We start from the raw sequence: 13,389 nt of genomic DNA on the forward strand, positions 1-13,389 counted from the left end.
AGCAGCTGGTACTTGCTCCATGCCACACAATCATTTCACAGAAGTTTTCTGAGCTTAGCAAGTGAAGTTCTTGGCTGCAAGAGATCAGGAACAGTGATCTGATTCAAGGGCTGCCAATGACTCATCATTTTTCCACATGGTGTCTTACTGTCAAGGTTAGTAATCAATTCCTAGGCAGGTCTAGAAGTCAGGGGTTAATAGTTCAGGGGCCTGCTTCCAGATGCCAGACTCTCTATGTGATCTCATTGAAACCTCAAAATAACCATATGATGATGAATGTATGATTATGCCCTTTATACAGAGAGGAAAACTGAGACTTAGGGAGGTTACTGAGTCGCCCATATCCACACTCTAGTAAGTGGTGGGATGAAAACTGAATTGTGTTTAACTTCAAAGCACACACAACAAAAAGTAGTTTTGCCAAGAGTAGTAGGAATTGGCTATGAGCTCTGTATGAATCTAAGACTTAAAAAATGGGATTGTGTTGTGCTCTTGCACTGCAGATAAAGACATAGATTGTGTGTTTATTATCATTATTTTAAAACCAAATGTTTTCAAGCCCTTTCTTAGTGGAGGTAGCCTGAAACAATCCATGAAACATAGCAGAAGATAGAAGTAATGGAGACATTATGGTAGTCTTACATAATTTACACAAAGATTAGTTTTCCCCAATTGGCAGTAAAAAAAGACCAGCCAAGATGAGGGGACTGGAACCTTTGCTCATAAACTTTGGCATGTAAAGAACAAAGTGTTTGACAGGCAATTGTTAAGGTGGGACTATGCTACAAAAGACCTAATTTACACATCATCAATGGTCATCCAGTTATTTTTGAAACCATCTGGGCCAGGTCATGCCTAAGGGTCCTCTAGTATGAAACAATGAGGTGCTTTGACATGCTTTGATAATTCTGTTACGACAAAATTTTTTTAAAAGGTAAAATCATGACTTTTAGATATAAAATTGGACATATGGTAAGTATTTTATTCAACTTATTAATGAGGAAGCTGGTAAGGGTGTTATAACTAGTTCAGAGGGAAAGCTAAAATCTCCTAAAATTTATGTGGGCAAATAGAAATGCAGCTAGCTTCCTAAATCAGTTAAACTTCTACAGGACAGCTTTTGTACTTCTGTTAGTTTCCTACAATGTACACAGTTGCAGAATGCCTCAAGGGCAATGGATGCTAGAATCAGATAACCTAGAAAGGTTGTGCTGGGTGTGGACAATGCATAGTTTTCTACTAAAGCACAATTTTCTCTTATAATTCCTATATTAAGAGGTGATAAAGGAAGTATTTAGCTGCAGAATTTTAAGATAATAGGTTAGTGCTCCTTCTGGAAGAAAGGCTATCTCTTTTGATATTTATCTTTTGAGTAGAGGCTTTCCTGGTGGCTCAGACAGTAAAGAATCTGCCTGCAATGAAGGAGACCTAGGTTTGATCCCTGGGTGGGGAAGATCCCTTGGAGAAGGAAATGGCGACCAACTCCAGTATTCTTACCTGGAGAATCCCATGCTCAGAGGAGCCTGGCAGACTACAGTCCATGGAGTTGCAAAGAGTCAGACATGACTGAGCAGCTATCATTTTCACTTTTGTTATAATAGAGAACTGGATTTTTTTGCTGGCATCTCCACTTTTTTAGCCTCAGTAGCAAGCAAATTATTTAAAATCTTTGTGTCTCAGTTTCCCTACTCTAAAACAGGGACAGTATTGGGGATGAATAAATGAGAATAGTCTGTGAACAGTGCTTAGCACAGTGCCCACCATCCTTATTATTACAGTCTTTCATCATGCTTTTTATTTCTCTTACACTTATATGTTCTTTCCTTTTCTCTTTTTCTGTCTATTTAAACTATGATAAAGAATAGGAAAACTATAGTGGTTTTGAAAAATGTATAGATAGGGTTTATGCTTCCTGGTCTTGATTTTGAAAATTAACTACATAAGTTGTTATGTATGCCTTTGTATTTTTAAAAAAACAAAAAGCACTCTCCAAAAAAATATTTGTTTTCTGAGTAATTTCCACCATTGTTCTTAGAACAGCTAACCCTGAATTTAAATTGAAAAACTCCTTTTCAATTGGCTCCTTTTCTCAGGTTAATGGCCAGAGAAAGCAGGTTCTAGAGTGGGAAAGGCCCTCAGAGGGGTCCTTCCAGGGACACTGAGGACAGGACCCACCACCTGGAGGTTGACTCGTGGGAGTCAGGACTAGGAGCTTTGTGGTTGAGTCTCTCCCTGCCCGACTCTTCAGACCCCAGGGGTCACATCTAAGGGCCAGAGAGTCTTCCCTGGGGGAGGCACAGCATGTTGCAGGCAAAGGAGAAAATCGACCACACAGCTCTGCCCAGAACAGGTGGTGCAAACCTGCCTTTGGGAAGTTTATTTTTTCCCTTGGGTTGGGTAGAGGAGGGACTCTTTTCAAACCTCTGGATGTCTCTGGGTCAGAATACCTGTGTGGATTTGACCCCATTGTCACTAGCAAAGCCCATTAACAGGTCCCGAGAAATAAAAATAGAATCTGGGTAACAAAGTCTACTCTTTTTTTTTTTTCTTTTCCTCTGTGCTTAGTCTAGTTTTACTTGCTCAAAGAGGGTCATGTACAGAGGCCTGGAACCCAGCCCTTCAGACCAGAATCCTTAGTGTGAAATGGCTATAGTGCCTGACACCTCAGCTCTGGGGTGTGTGCAGAGGTGCTGCACACAGCACTGCAATTCAAGATGGTGGCAGTGGTAGGCCGTGTGCAGAGATGCTGCACCTGGGGAGGCGAGCTGCACACCCTGGGCCAGCCTCGCGAGATCCTCGCTCTAGTGAGCTCCTTGCCCCTGCCCTTGCTGAGGAGATTCCTAGAAAGCAGCCCCCACTCAGGCTTGTCTGGGACAGCACAGACTCTCCAGCAGGAGCTCTTACTCCTCTGCGTTTCTTTTCTTCTGAACCAAAGTCAGTCTCCTTCTACTGGCTTGAATGACATCTGGCAGGAGAACAGTTATGGGCCCAACAGGAAAGTCCCAATGCCACCAGCCCCAGTTTCAGTTCTCATGCCCTGAGAAACTGCCAGTTTATTCAGGCGAGGCCCACAGGCATCCTCTCCTTTCCTCAGCAGCCTGAGATTTGCAGGAAACAAGACTCTCCAGTAAGCACTTGATATGAGTGAACCAGGTTGGGTTAGGATTTTACCTCTAGGTTAATTTGAAGGAAAGGAGAAGGAAAATATTGCTGTGTCTAAGCTTCTTTTGAATGCATGGATACTGGAGTGATATCCCCAAGAGAGCTATTTTTCACTCTACAATTCCACTCCTATCATTTAATCTGACTGTCAGGTTGAGTAGGGGGCAGGGATTTTGGGAGAATGGACCACCATGCCTTAGGAAACAGTGATGCCTTAGGAAACAGTGAAGATTAGATCTCAGAGGTCATCCGGTGTGTAATTGGAATCTCGGGGCTAGGAGAACACAGTCAGATTTACACAGGGCTTCTTGTCTCTAGGGATTCTTTTTTTTTTTTTTTTTGCTATCATATCATCTCTGATAGAGCAAAACTGCTTGTTTTAGCTCTTGATAGAAAAGTAACTTCCCTTGTCCATTTTTTCACAGGCAATGTATAAACAAGGAAGAAAGTGGAAAGCCTGTCATTATGTGTAGCAATACCCACTTTTGGCCATGTGCCACAGAGAGGGACGTTGGATTTGAGGGTAGAAGATCTGGGTTTGAGTCCAGTTCTGCCTTGGGTAAGTTATGACATTACTACAATGAGAATAATGAAAGCTGTGATTCCACCTCACAAGGTCATGAAAATGAAGGATGGTAAATATTTAAACATTCTTAAGTAATAAAAGAACCCACATGAAGTAGAGACCCCAGGCTGGGATGTTGAGTAGGTGAGTGTGTTTGTGGAACACAGAGATTTTAGCAGACTTGGGGGTCCAAGCGGTTCTGCTTCCTGACCTCAGAGCAGGATACTTATTGTTACCACAGGGGCCCAGGGCAGCCAGCAGTCACCAACAGAGGGAAAGGTCTGGTTCCTAGCAGGTCAGGACTCTCTTAGAAGCAAAGAGGGAATGCTGAAATGCCCACTGTAAGTGGTTTATGAGTGTTGAGGAGGAAGAAATTTTCCTCTACCCTCTAGATTCTTCTGGCTGGTCTAAGAATTAAAATGACATGAAGCAGATTGATAGGAGAAAAATGAAACAAAAGTTTAATAACACTGGAGAAATCCAGGAAAACTGAGTAACTTGCCAAAATGGCCAAAGCCCTTACCTTAAATACCATCTTAAGCTAAAGACACATGAGGATGTTGGGATAGTGGTTTGGGGCTTCAAAGCAGAGGAATGCAATTCACATGAAGATTAAAAAAGCAACATTAGTTAAACAGTCATTTGCTGAACCGTAGAGACAATGAACACAGAGTGGACTCTGATCTCTAGTTCTTGCTGAGTTTTCCCACCAGTGCTAACCCATATTCTTTGCAGAGATCCCTGGTGATAGCTCTATTCTGGAAACAGGGCATCTATCTAAATTCTTTTAGGTAGTTAGGGATTAGGTCACAATTTCTTCCTGAGTCTTTTGAGCTTTGATTGTTTTGAGCTCAAAATAATCTGCTTGCCAAAGAGATGTTTTGGAATGGCAAATTTTGCTCCCCTACATGGGCTTCAGAGAGGAAGGCAAAACATGAATGGGCTACCTTGCAAAAATAATTCCTGCAGACTTAGGAGGTGGGGGTCAAGGGCAGCTGAGATCTAGTGGACTGCAGGAGAACTGAGGGCTGTTGCAATGAGGGAAGTCCTGGGGACCTCACCCTTACTCCTTAGTGAATAAAGCCTGATACACTTAGTTATTAACCAGGTACGTGCATGCTAAATCGCTTCAGTTGTGTCTGACTCTTTGTGGCCCTATGGACTGTAGCCCACCAGGCTCCTCTGTCCGTGGGATTTCCCAGGCAAGAATACTGGAGTGGGTTACCATGCCCTCCTCCAGTTATTAACATGGTAAGGAATTAATACTGCAATGAAGCTTGCTTTAGGTGTCTCTCTGACTCTCTTTGCTGGCCCTTCCTGTCTTCAATGCCCCCTCCTTAACTGAGTTCCGAGCCCCTGAACTGCCTTCAACAGCTACACCCCTCCCCCCTCAGCCCATTCCGCAGGAAAATTACCGCTTGGTTCTGCTTTCTTCCTGGAGACCCATGAGGAGAGAGGTCTGGATATATAGGTGAGATCCTCTGAGCAAGGCATGTAGATGGAAAAGAGAAGATGTCAAGGGGATAAGCTCTGGGAGTTTCAGCATTTAAAGTCAGGAGAGTGAGGAGGGACCTTTCTGCTTTTGCAGAATTATTTCTTAAGAACAAGTTCTTAGTGGTAACATTTCTGGCTAAAGAGTGGGAACAATAGTCTGTAAATGAATGTATGAATCAATTTCTGGGCAACTTTACCATCATTGAATATTAGCATTCAACTTTTATTTTGGTTCTTTTAGAATATGTAAATTGTAATCTTCAGAATGCTTTCATTTACATTTCTTTGATTTCTAGTGAGCTCTAACATTTCCCCACTGTTTGTCTACTAATTGTATTTCCCTTATGAGAATGGTCCTGTCTTTTACCTATTTGTCTTTTGGAATCGACATTTATCTTACAAATTTGAAGATCTTAATTCTTTGTAATGTTTGATGATAGTATTTTCCCTGTTTAAAAATAATCTTCAGTAATGCTAATTCTTATAGTGCAATTATTTAAATAGCCTCAAAGCTGAGAAAGTTAAAATTCCCCCAGAGAGATGATGTGTGTGTTAGCCGCTTAGTTGTGTCCGACTCTTTACAACCCCATGGACCTTAGCCCACCAGGCTCCTCAGTCCATGGGATTTCCCAGGCAAGAATACTGAAGTGGTTTGCCATTTCCTTCTCCAAAGAAAGGTAATAAACATTTTTTTTCAATTTTCTGCAAGTTCTATAATTAGATTTTATATTTAAATCTTCAATCAACCAAAGCTTATTTTGGTGAATGTTTTATTTTTAATTACTTTTTCTATTATAAAAATCAATAAATGTTGATTATTCAAAAATAAGGACATTAAGAGCAAAAATAAAAACATGGTGAAAACGATCCATAATTTCACCATCCAGAGATAGCCACTTTAGACAAATAATGAATGTTTGTGAATAGCACCTTGCAACCAAATTCATCAAATCCTAATATTTTGCCGTGTATGCTTCTTATTTTTATTAAAAAATAGAATACCTGTATACCTCTCTACCCTAACCTAATTTCATTTTCTCCTGAAAGGCAACTATATCCTGAATTGGTACCTATAATTCTCATCTTTATTTGTATATGTTTGCAGCATAGGTATATGGTTATAAATATATAACATTATTTTTTATGTTTAGAAATTATTATACTATCTGTAATTTGTTTTTTTGTTTTATTTTTGGGATTTGCTGCTGCTGCTGCTAAGTCACTTCAGTCATGTTCGACTCTGTGCGACCTCATAGATGGCAGCCCACCAGGCTCCTCTGTCCCTGGGATTCTTCAGGCAAGAACACTGGAGTGGGTTGCCATTTCCTTCTCCTTTTTGGGATTTACCTCTGCTTATAAAATTGCTATAAATAGTCACATTGTATATCACAATTTGTTCATTCTGTTGATGGATATTTGTGTGGTTTAATTTGTGCTTGTTTTTTGCTGTTACAAACAATGTTGCAATGGACTTTCATCTACAAGTGAACTTCCAGAGTTTACTCTTAGAAGTGAAATTGAGGGCTTGTGAGACATGTATGTCTTTAGTGTTGCTAGATGTTGACAATTTATTCTCCAAAATGGTTATTCCAATGAATACATCATCAACAAAATTGAATATTTCTCTGATTTTTCCACATCATCACCAGTACTTGATAGTACTGGATTATTTAATCTCTACCAGTTTGATGGTTATAAAATTGTATCTCATTGTTTTAATTTTCATCTTTCTGATTACTGCTAAGGTTGAAAATATTTTTACATGTGCCGTTGGTCATTCAAATTTCCTCTGCTATACATTGCTTGTTCATATCTTTTATTCATCTTTCTGTTAGTTCATTAGTGTTTTTCAGTAAGAAAAATATCTTCTCCCCATTTGCATTGTCTTTTCATATTGCTTATGATGCCTTCTGTTGAATAGAATTTAAAATTTTCACATAGTCAGATTCATCAGGGTTTTCCTTCAGGAATATTCTGTAGAAGGGGTAAATTTTTACCTTTATAATCTTAGGGTATTTTGGCAGGGCCTGAGAATTGAACTGATATAAGACAGACTAATAAGAGAAAAGTATACAAATTTATCCAAGTATTATGTGACAATGGGAACCCTTATAAGACCCAAAGAAATTGTGAAATTTACAAGCTTTTATACTGGCTTGAACAAAGAGAGGCAAAAGTAAATCATGTAGAGGGGCTAAAGGAAGATAAAAATTATTTTAACAGGGTCTGTTAGTACAGGATTCTCTTGGTTTTGATTCCCCATTGAAAAATGTTTCTTTTCTCCTGTTACTGGGAAGCCATCTTCCACATGGGGATTTTTATCTCCTGTTTTAGGAGGAAAGGGTGTGATAAGAATGCCCTTCTCACAGGATGCTTTTCGAGTGCCTGTAGCTTAAAAGAATACAAAGGTATTCTGTGATTTGTCACAATCTTTTACATTGCTAGAATTTAACTTTATTGGTCACCAAGGGTTCTTTCTACAGCTACATTCTCTAAGTTCAGCTAAAAATGATTTTTCTGCCTGTGCTCATAGGGCCTGATGTGATGTTCAATAAAAGCAGATAAGTGATATGCACAAGACATTCCTACCTTGCATGCCCTTAGTAGACATAATTTGTAATGCTAAATCAGTTCAGTTCAGTCGCTCAGTCGAGTCTGACTCTTTGCGACCCCATGAACTGCAGCACACCAGGCTTCCCTGTCCATCACCAACTCCCAGAGCTTGCTCAAACTCATGTCCATCGAGTCAGTGATGCCATCCAGCCATCTCATCCTCTATCGTCCCCTTCTCCTCCTGCCTTCAATCTTTCCCAGCATCAGGGTCTTTTCAAATGAGTCAGTTCTTGACATCAGGTAGCCGAAGTATTGGAGCTTCAGCTTCAGCATCAGTCCTTCCAATGAATATTCAGGATTGATTTCCTTTAGGATGGACTGCTTTGAGAGCCCAAGGGACTCTCAGAAGTCTTCTCCAACACCACAGTTCTAAAGCATCAGTTCTTTGGTGCTCAGCTTTCTTTATGGTTCAACTCTCACATCCATACATGACTACTGGAAAAACCATAGCTTTGACTAGACAGACCTTTGTTGACAAAGTAGTGTCTCTACTTTTTCATATGCTGTTTAGGTTCGTTGCAGCTTTTCTTGCCAGGAGAAAGCATCTTTTAATTTCATGACTGCAGTCACCATCTGCAGTGATTTTGGAGCCCAAGAAAATAAAGTCTGTCACTGTTTCCATTGTTTCTCCATCTATTTGCCATGAAGTGATGGGACTGAATGCCATGATCTTAGTTTTTTGAATGTTGAGTTTTAAGCCTGCCTTTTCACATTCATCTTTCACTTTCATCAAGAGACCCTTTAGTTCTTCTTCACTTTCTGCCATAAGGTGGTGTCATTTGCATATCTGCTGCTACTGCTGCTGCTGCTAAATCGCTTCAGTCGTGTCCAACTCTGTGTGACCCCATAGATGGCAGCCCACCAGGCTCTGCCATCCCTGGGATTTTCCAGACAAGAGTACTGGAGTGGGTTGCCATTGCCTTCTCCCTGCATATCTGAGGTTATTGATATTTCTCCCAGAAATCTTGATTCCAGCTTGTGCTTCCTCCAGCCCAGCATTTCTCATGATGTACTCTGCACATAAGTTAAATAAGCAGGGTGACAAGATACAGCCTTGATATACTCCTTTTCCTATTTGGAACCAGTCTGTTGTTCCATGTACAGTTCTAACTGTTGCTTCCTGACCTGCATACAGGTTTCTCAGTAAGCAGGTCAGGTGGTCTGGTATTCCCATGTCTTTCAGAATTTTCCACAGTTTATTGTGATCCACACAGATAACATCCTGGAATGTTAGGTCCATGAATCAAGGCAAATTGGAAGTGGTCAAACAGGAGATGGTAAGAGTGAACATTGACATTCTAGGAATCAGTGAACTAATATGGACTGGAATAGGTGAATTTAACTCAGATGACCATTATATCTATTATTGTGGGCAGGAATCCCTTAGAAGAAATGGAGTAGCCATCATAGTCAACAAAAGAGTCCTAAATGCAGTACTTGGATGCAATCTCAAAAACAACAGAATGATCTCTGTTTGTTTCCAAGGCAAACCATTCGATATCACAGTAATCCAAGTCTATGCCCTGACCAGTAATGCTGAAGAAGCTGAAGTTGAATGGTTCTATGAAGACCTACAAGACCTTCTAGAACAAACACCCCCCAAAAACATCCTTTTCATTATAGGGGACTGGAATGCAAAAGTAGAAAGTCAAGAAACACCTGGCGTAACAGGCAAATTTGGCCTTGGAGTACAGAATGAAGCAGGGCAAAGGCTAATAGAGTTTTGCCGAGAGAACACACTTGTCATAGCAAACGCCCTCTTCCAACAGCACAAGAGAAGACTCTACACATGGACATCACCAGATGGTCAACACTGAAACAGATTGATTATATTCTTTGCAGCCAAAGGTGGAGAAGCTCTATATAGTCAGCAAAAACAAGACCGGGAGCAGACTGTGGCTCAGATCATGAACTCCTTATTGCCAAATTCAGACTGAAATTGAAGAAAGTGGGGAAAACCACTAGATCATTCAGATATGACCTAAATCAAATCCCTATGATTATACAGTGGAAGTGAGAAATAGATTTAAGGGACTAGATCTGATAGACAGAGTGCCTGATGAACTATGGACAGAGGTTTGTGACATTGTACAGGAAACAGGAATCAAGACCATCCCCAAGAAAAAGAAATGCAAAAAAGCAAAATGGCTGTTTGAGGAGGCCTTAGCATAAGCTATGAAAAGAAGAAAAGTGAAAAGCAAAGGAGAAAAGGAAAGATACACCCATTTGAATGCAGAGTTCCAAAGAACAGCAAGGAGAGTAAGAAAGCCTTCCTCAGCGATCAATGCAAAGAAACAGAGGAAAACAATAGAATGGGAAAGACTAGAGATCTCTTCAAGAAAATTAGAGATACCAAGGGAACACTTCATGCAAAGATGGGTTCAATAAAGGACAGAAATGGTAGGGACCTAACAGAAGCAGAAGATATTAAGAAGAGGTGGCAAGAATACACAGAAGAACTGTACAAAAAAGATCTTCACGACCCAGATAACGCTCAAAATTCTCCAAGCCAGACTTCAGCAATATGTGAACTGTGAACTTCCAGATGTTCAAGCTGGATTTAGAAAAAGCAGAGGAACCAGAGATCAAATTGCCAACATCCGCTGGATCATCGAAAAAGCAAGAGAGTTCCAGAAAAACATCTATTTCTGCTTTATTGACTATGCCAAAGCCTTTGACTATATGGATCACAATAAACTGTGGAAAATTCTGAAAGAGATAATGCTAAATGACTATATTAATTTCTTCATTCATGTGTGTTCCCATGCATTCATTTATTCACTCATTCAACAATTATTTTTGAAAAATCTGCTATGTGCCTGCTATCTTCCTGAATCTGCTCCTAATTTTTTCAAACCAGTTGTATTGGAATTGGTACTTGTGCATTTTTACCCTCCTAAGCCTGTGAGTTTATGTGTGAGTGTGCATGTGTGATATTTTTCACAAATCCGTGGATGAGGATGATACTTATCTCTTAGAATAAACTAAGTATCAGGTCTTGTTTCTCTGTGATTTGAAAAAACTGTTTGTTGACTCATAGAAATATTATTCAGAGTATTTGTTTAGGCCATACTTCTTTTGCTGAATGAGGTATGTCTTAATAACTTTCTCAATTTCCTTCTCCATCAGTATTTTCATGTTTTTTGTATTTTGTTTTGCCAACTTTTTATTTTGTATTTTGTATTGTCCGTTTGGCTAAACAATTGAAATTGATTGTCTTAAGTTGTCACTGCAATGATTTATATTTTAAAATCCATTATATCAGTTTTTAAATCACCAGTCTTTTCATTTTATTGACTAATTCAGTTCAGTTCAGTCGCTCAGTCGTGTCCAACTCTTTGCGACCCCATGAACCGCAGCACGCCAGGCCTCCCTGTCTATCACCAACTCCCGGAGTCCACCTAAACCTATGTCCATTGAGTCGGTGATGCCATCCAACCATCTCATCCTCTGTCTTCCCCTTCTCCTCCTGCCCTCAATCTTTCCCAGCATCAGGGTCTTTTCCAATGAGTCAGCTCTGCGCATGAGGTGGCCAAAGTATTGGAGTTTCAGCTTCAACATCAGTCCTTCCAATGAACACCCAGGACTGATCTCCTTTCGGATGGACTGGTTGGATCTCCTTGCAGTCCAAGGGACTCTCAAGAGTCTTCTCCAACACCACAGTTCAAAAGCATCAATTCTTCGGCGCTCAGCTTTCTTTATAGTCCAACTCTCACATCCATACATGACCGCTGGAAAAACCATAGCCTTGACTAGATGGACCTTTGTTGAGAAAGTAATGTCTCTGCTTTTTAATATGCTGTCTAGGTTGGTCATAACTTTCCTTCCAAGGAGTAAGCGTCTTTTAATTTCATGGCTGCAATCACCATCTGCAGTGATTTTGGAGCCCAGAAAAATAAAGTCAGCCATTGTTTCCACATCTATTTGCCATGAATACTTTTTATTTAATATATTTACAAGGGTTTTAATATATCTTCTACTCTTTTCAGAGAATGAACATTTAAATTTACTTCTACCAATTTTCTACTTTTTAGTTTGTATCTGTCATTTTTTTATATTTCCTCTTACATTGACATTCTTCATAAGATTTTAAATCAAGTGCTTAGTTCATTTATTTCTTATTTCTAAAATAAAATCATATAGATCTATACCTTTTCCTCTGAGCCTTGGTTTCTCCACACTCTCACTCTTAATAGGTGGTGTTTTCAGTTTTTATAGTACTTCAGAAATTATGATCATGTTTTTAATTTTCAACTTGACCCTGTTGCTCGGGAGAATTTTTGTTTTTGTTGTTAGAAGTTCTCAGCCATGTATTTGTTTATTGTTATTATAAATTTTTGCTTGCATATAATTTTAAACTTACAGAAATGTTGAAAACCATTTTAACTTTTAGCTTAATTCACCACTTGTTTTGATGGAGAGAATTGATGCTTTTGAACTGTGATGTTGGAGAAGACCCTTGAGAGTCCCTTGGACAGTAAGGAGACCCAACCAGTCTATCCTAAAGGAAATCAGTCCTGAATATTCATTAGAAGGACTGATGCTGAAGCTGAAACTCCAATACTTTGACCACCTGATGTGAAGAACTGACTCATTGGAAAAGACCCTGATGCTGAGAAAGATTGAAGGCAGGAGGAGAAGGGGATGACAGAGGATGAGATGGTTGGATGGCATCAATGACTCGACTAATGTGAGTTTGAGTAAGGTCCAGGAGTTGGTGATGGACAGGGAGGCCTGGCATGCTGGTCTGTGGGGTCGCAGAGTTGGACATGACTGAGCGACTGAACTGAACTGAACTGACCATTTGTTTATATTTGCTTGTTTCTATTTTGTTCTGATTGCTTTGTAATTCATTCTCTATATATGAATTCTTTTTCTGAACCACTTGAGAATAAGTTGCAGATGTAATATATATACCTAAATACTTCAATGTCTATTTTCTGGGGTATAGATTTTCTCTTATAAAACCATGGAAATTTAATGGTTAAGAAAATTGGAAAATTTCATATTGATACAATATGATTTTCTAATTCTGTAGTACATAATTATCAGTTATCACAATGTTGTATTTTATATATACTATAGTTATAATAAATAGAAATACTATATATAATATAAAATATGAATAATAAATAGAAATAAATGTATATCATCTCTATTTAAATTTATAATTTATTTTATTTGCTATATATAATATATATTATATATATATATATATATATGCATAGAGAGAGAGAGAAATTGAGAGGTAATAATGAAGGTGACAGTGGCAACAACTGAAGTGGCTGTATACCTAGAGAAACTACTCCAGATAGGGCACTTAATATATGAGTGTTTATTTTCTTCTTGTAGTATGATCTAAAGAAGTTCATATTTATTGCTATCTTATTATGAACTTAGTATTTATTCAGAGTAGAAAAATAATGCAAAATAACAGCAATCACTCAAATTTCAGAGCCTAGAGATAACCATCATTAGTATTTAGATATATATATTCTAGACGTGTGCTTTCAATCAACAAAATTTCTGGGTTGTTTTCTTTTTAAATAAAATAT

At 39.0% G+C, this 13,389-nt stretch overlaps 1 protein-coding gene and 1 long non-coding RNA gene across 4 annotated transcripts in view; one reads left to right on the top strand and one right to left on the bottom strand.

Moving 5' to 3' along the window:
- Positions 1-13,389, top strand: part of LOC145513504 (uncharacterized) — a 251,480-nt gene that overhangs the window by 171,537 nt on the left and 66,554 nt on the right. The window contains exon 5 of one of the 2 annotated variants that reach the window (XR_014059451.1): positions 3,588-3,721. This is a non-coding gene — a long non-coding RNA (uncharacterized LOC145513504). Of the gene's footprint in view, positions 1-3,587; positions 4,187-13,389 lie in introns of those variants that run through there. The other variant, XR_014059450.1, reaches the window with a different exon arrangement.
- The window catches only part of LIPC (lipase C, hepatic type), a 180,914-nt gene that overhangs the window by 165,791 nt on the left and 1,734 nt on the right, over positions 1-13,389 (bottom strand). The window lies entirely within an intron of this gene.

This window comes from Giraffa tippelskirchi, chromosome 7 (assembly GCF_054371585.1).
Source record: "Giraffa tippelskirchi isolate mGirTip1 chromosome 7, T2T-mGirTip1v1.2.pri, whole genome shotgun sequence".
NCBI lineage: Eukaryota > Metazoa > Chordata > Mammalia > Artiodactyla > Giraffidae > Giraffa > Giraffa tippelskirchi.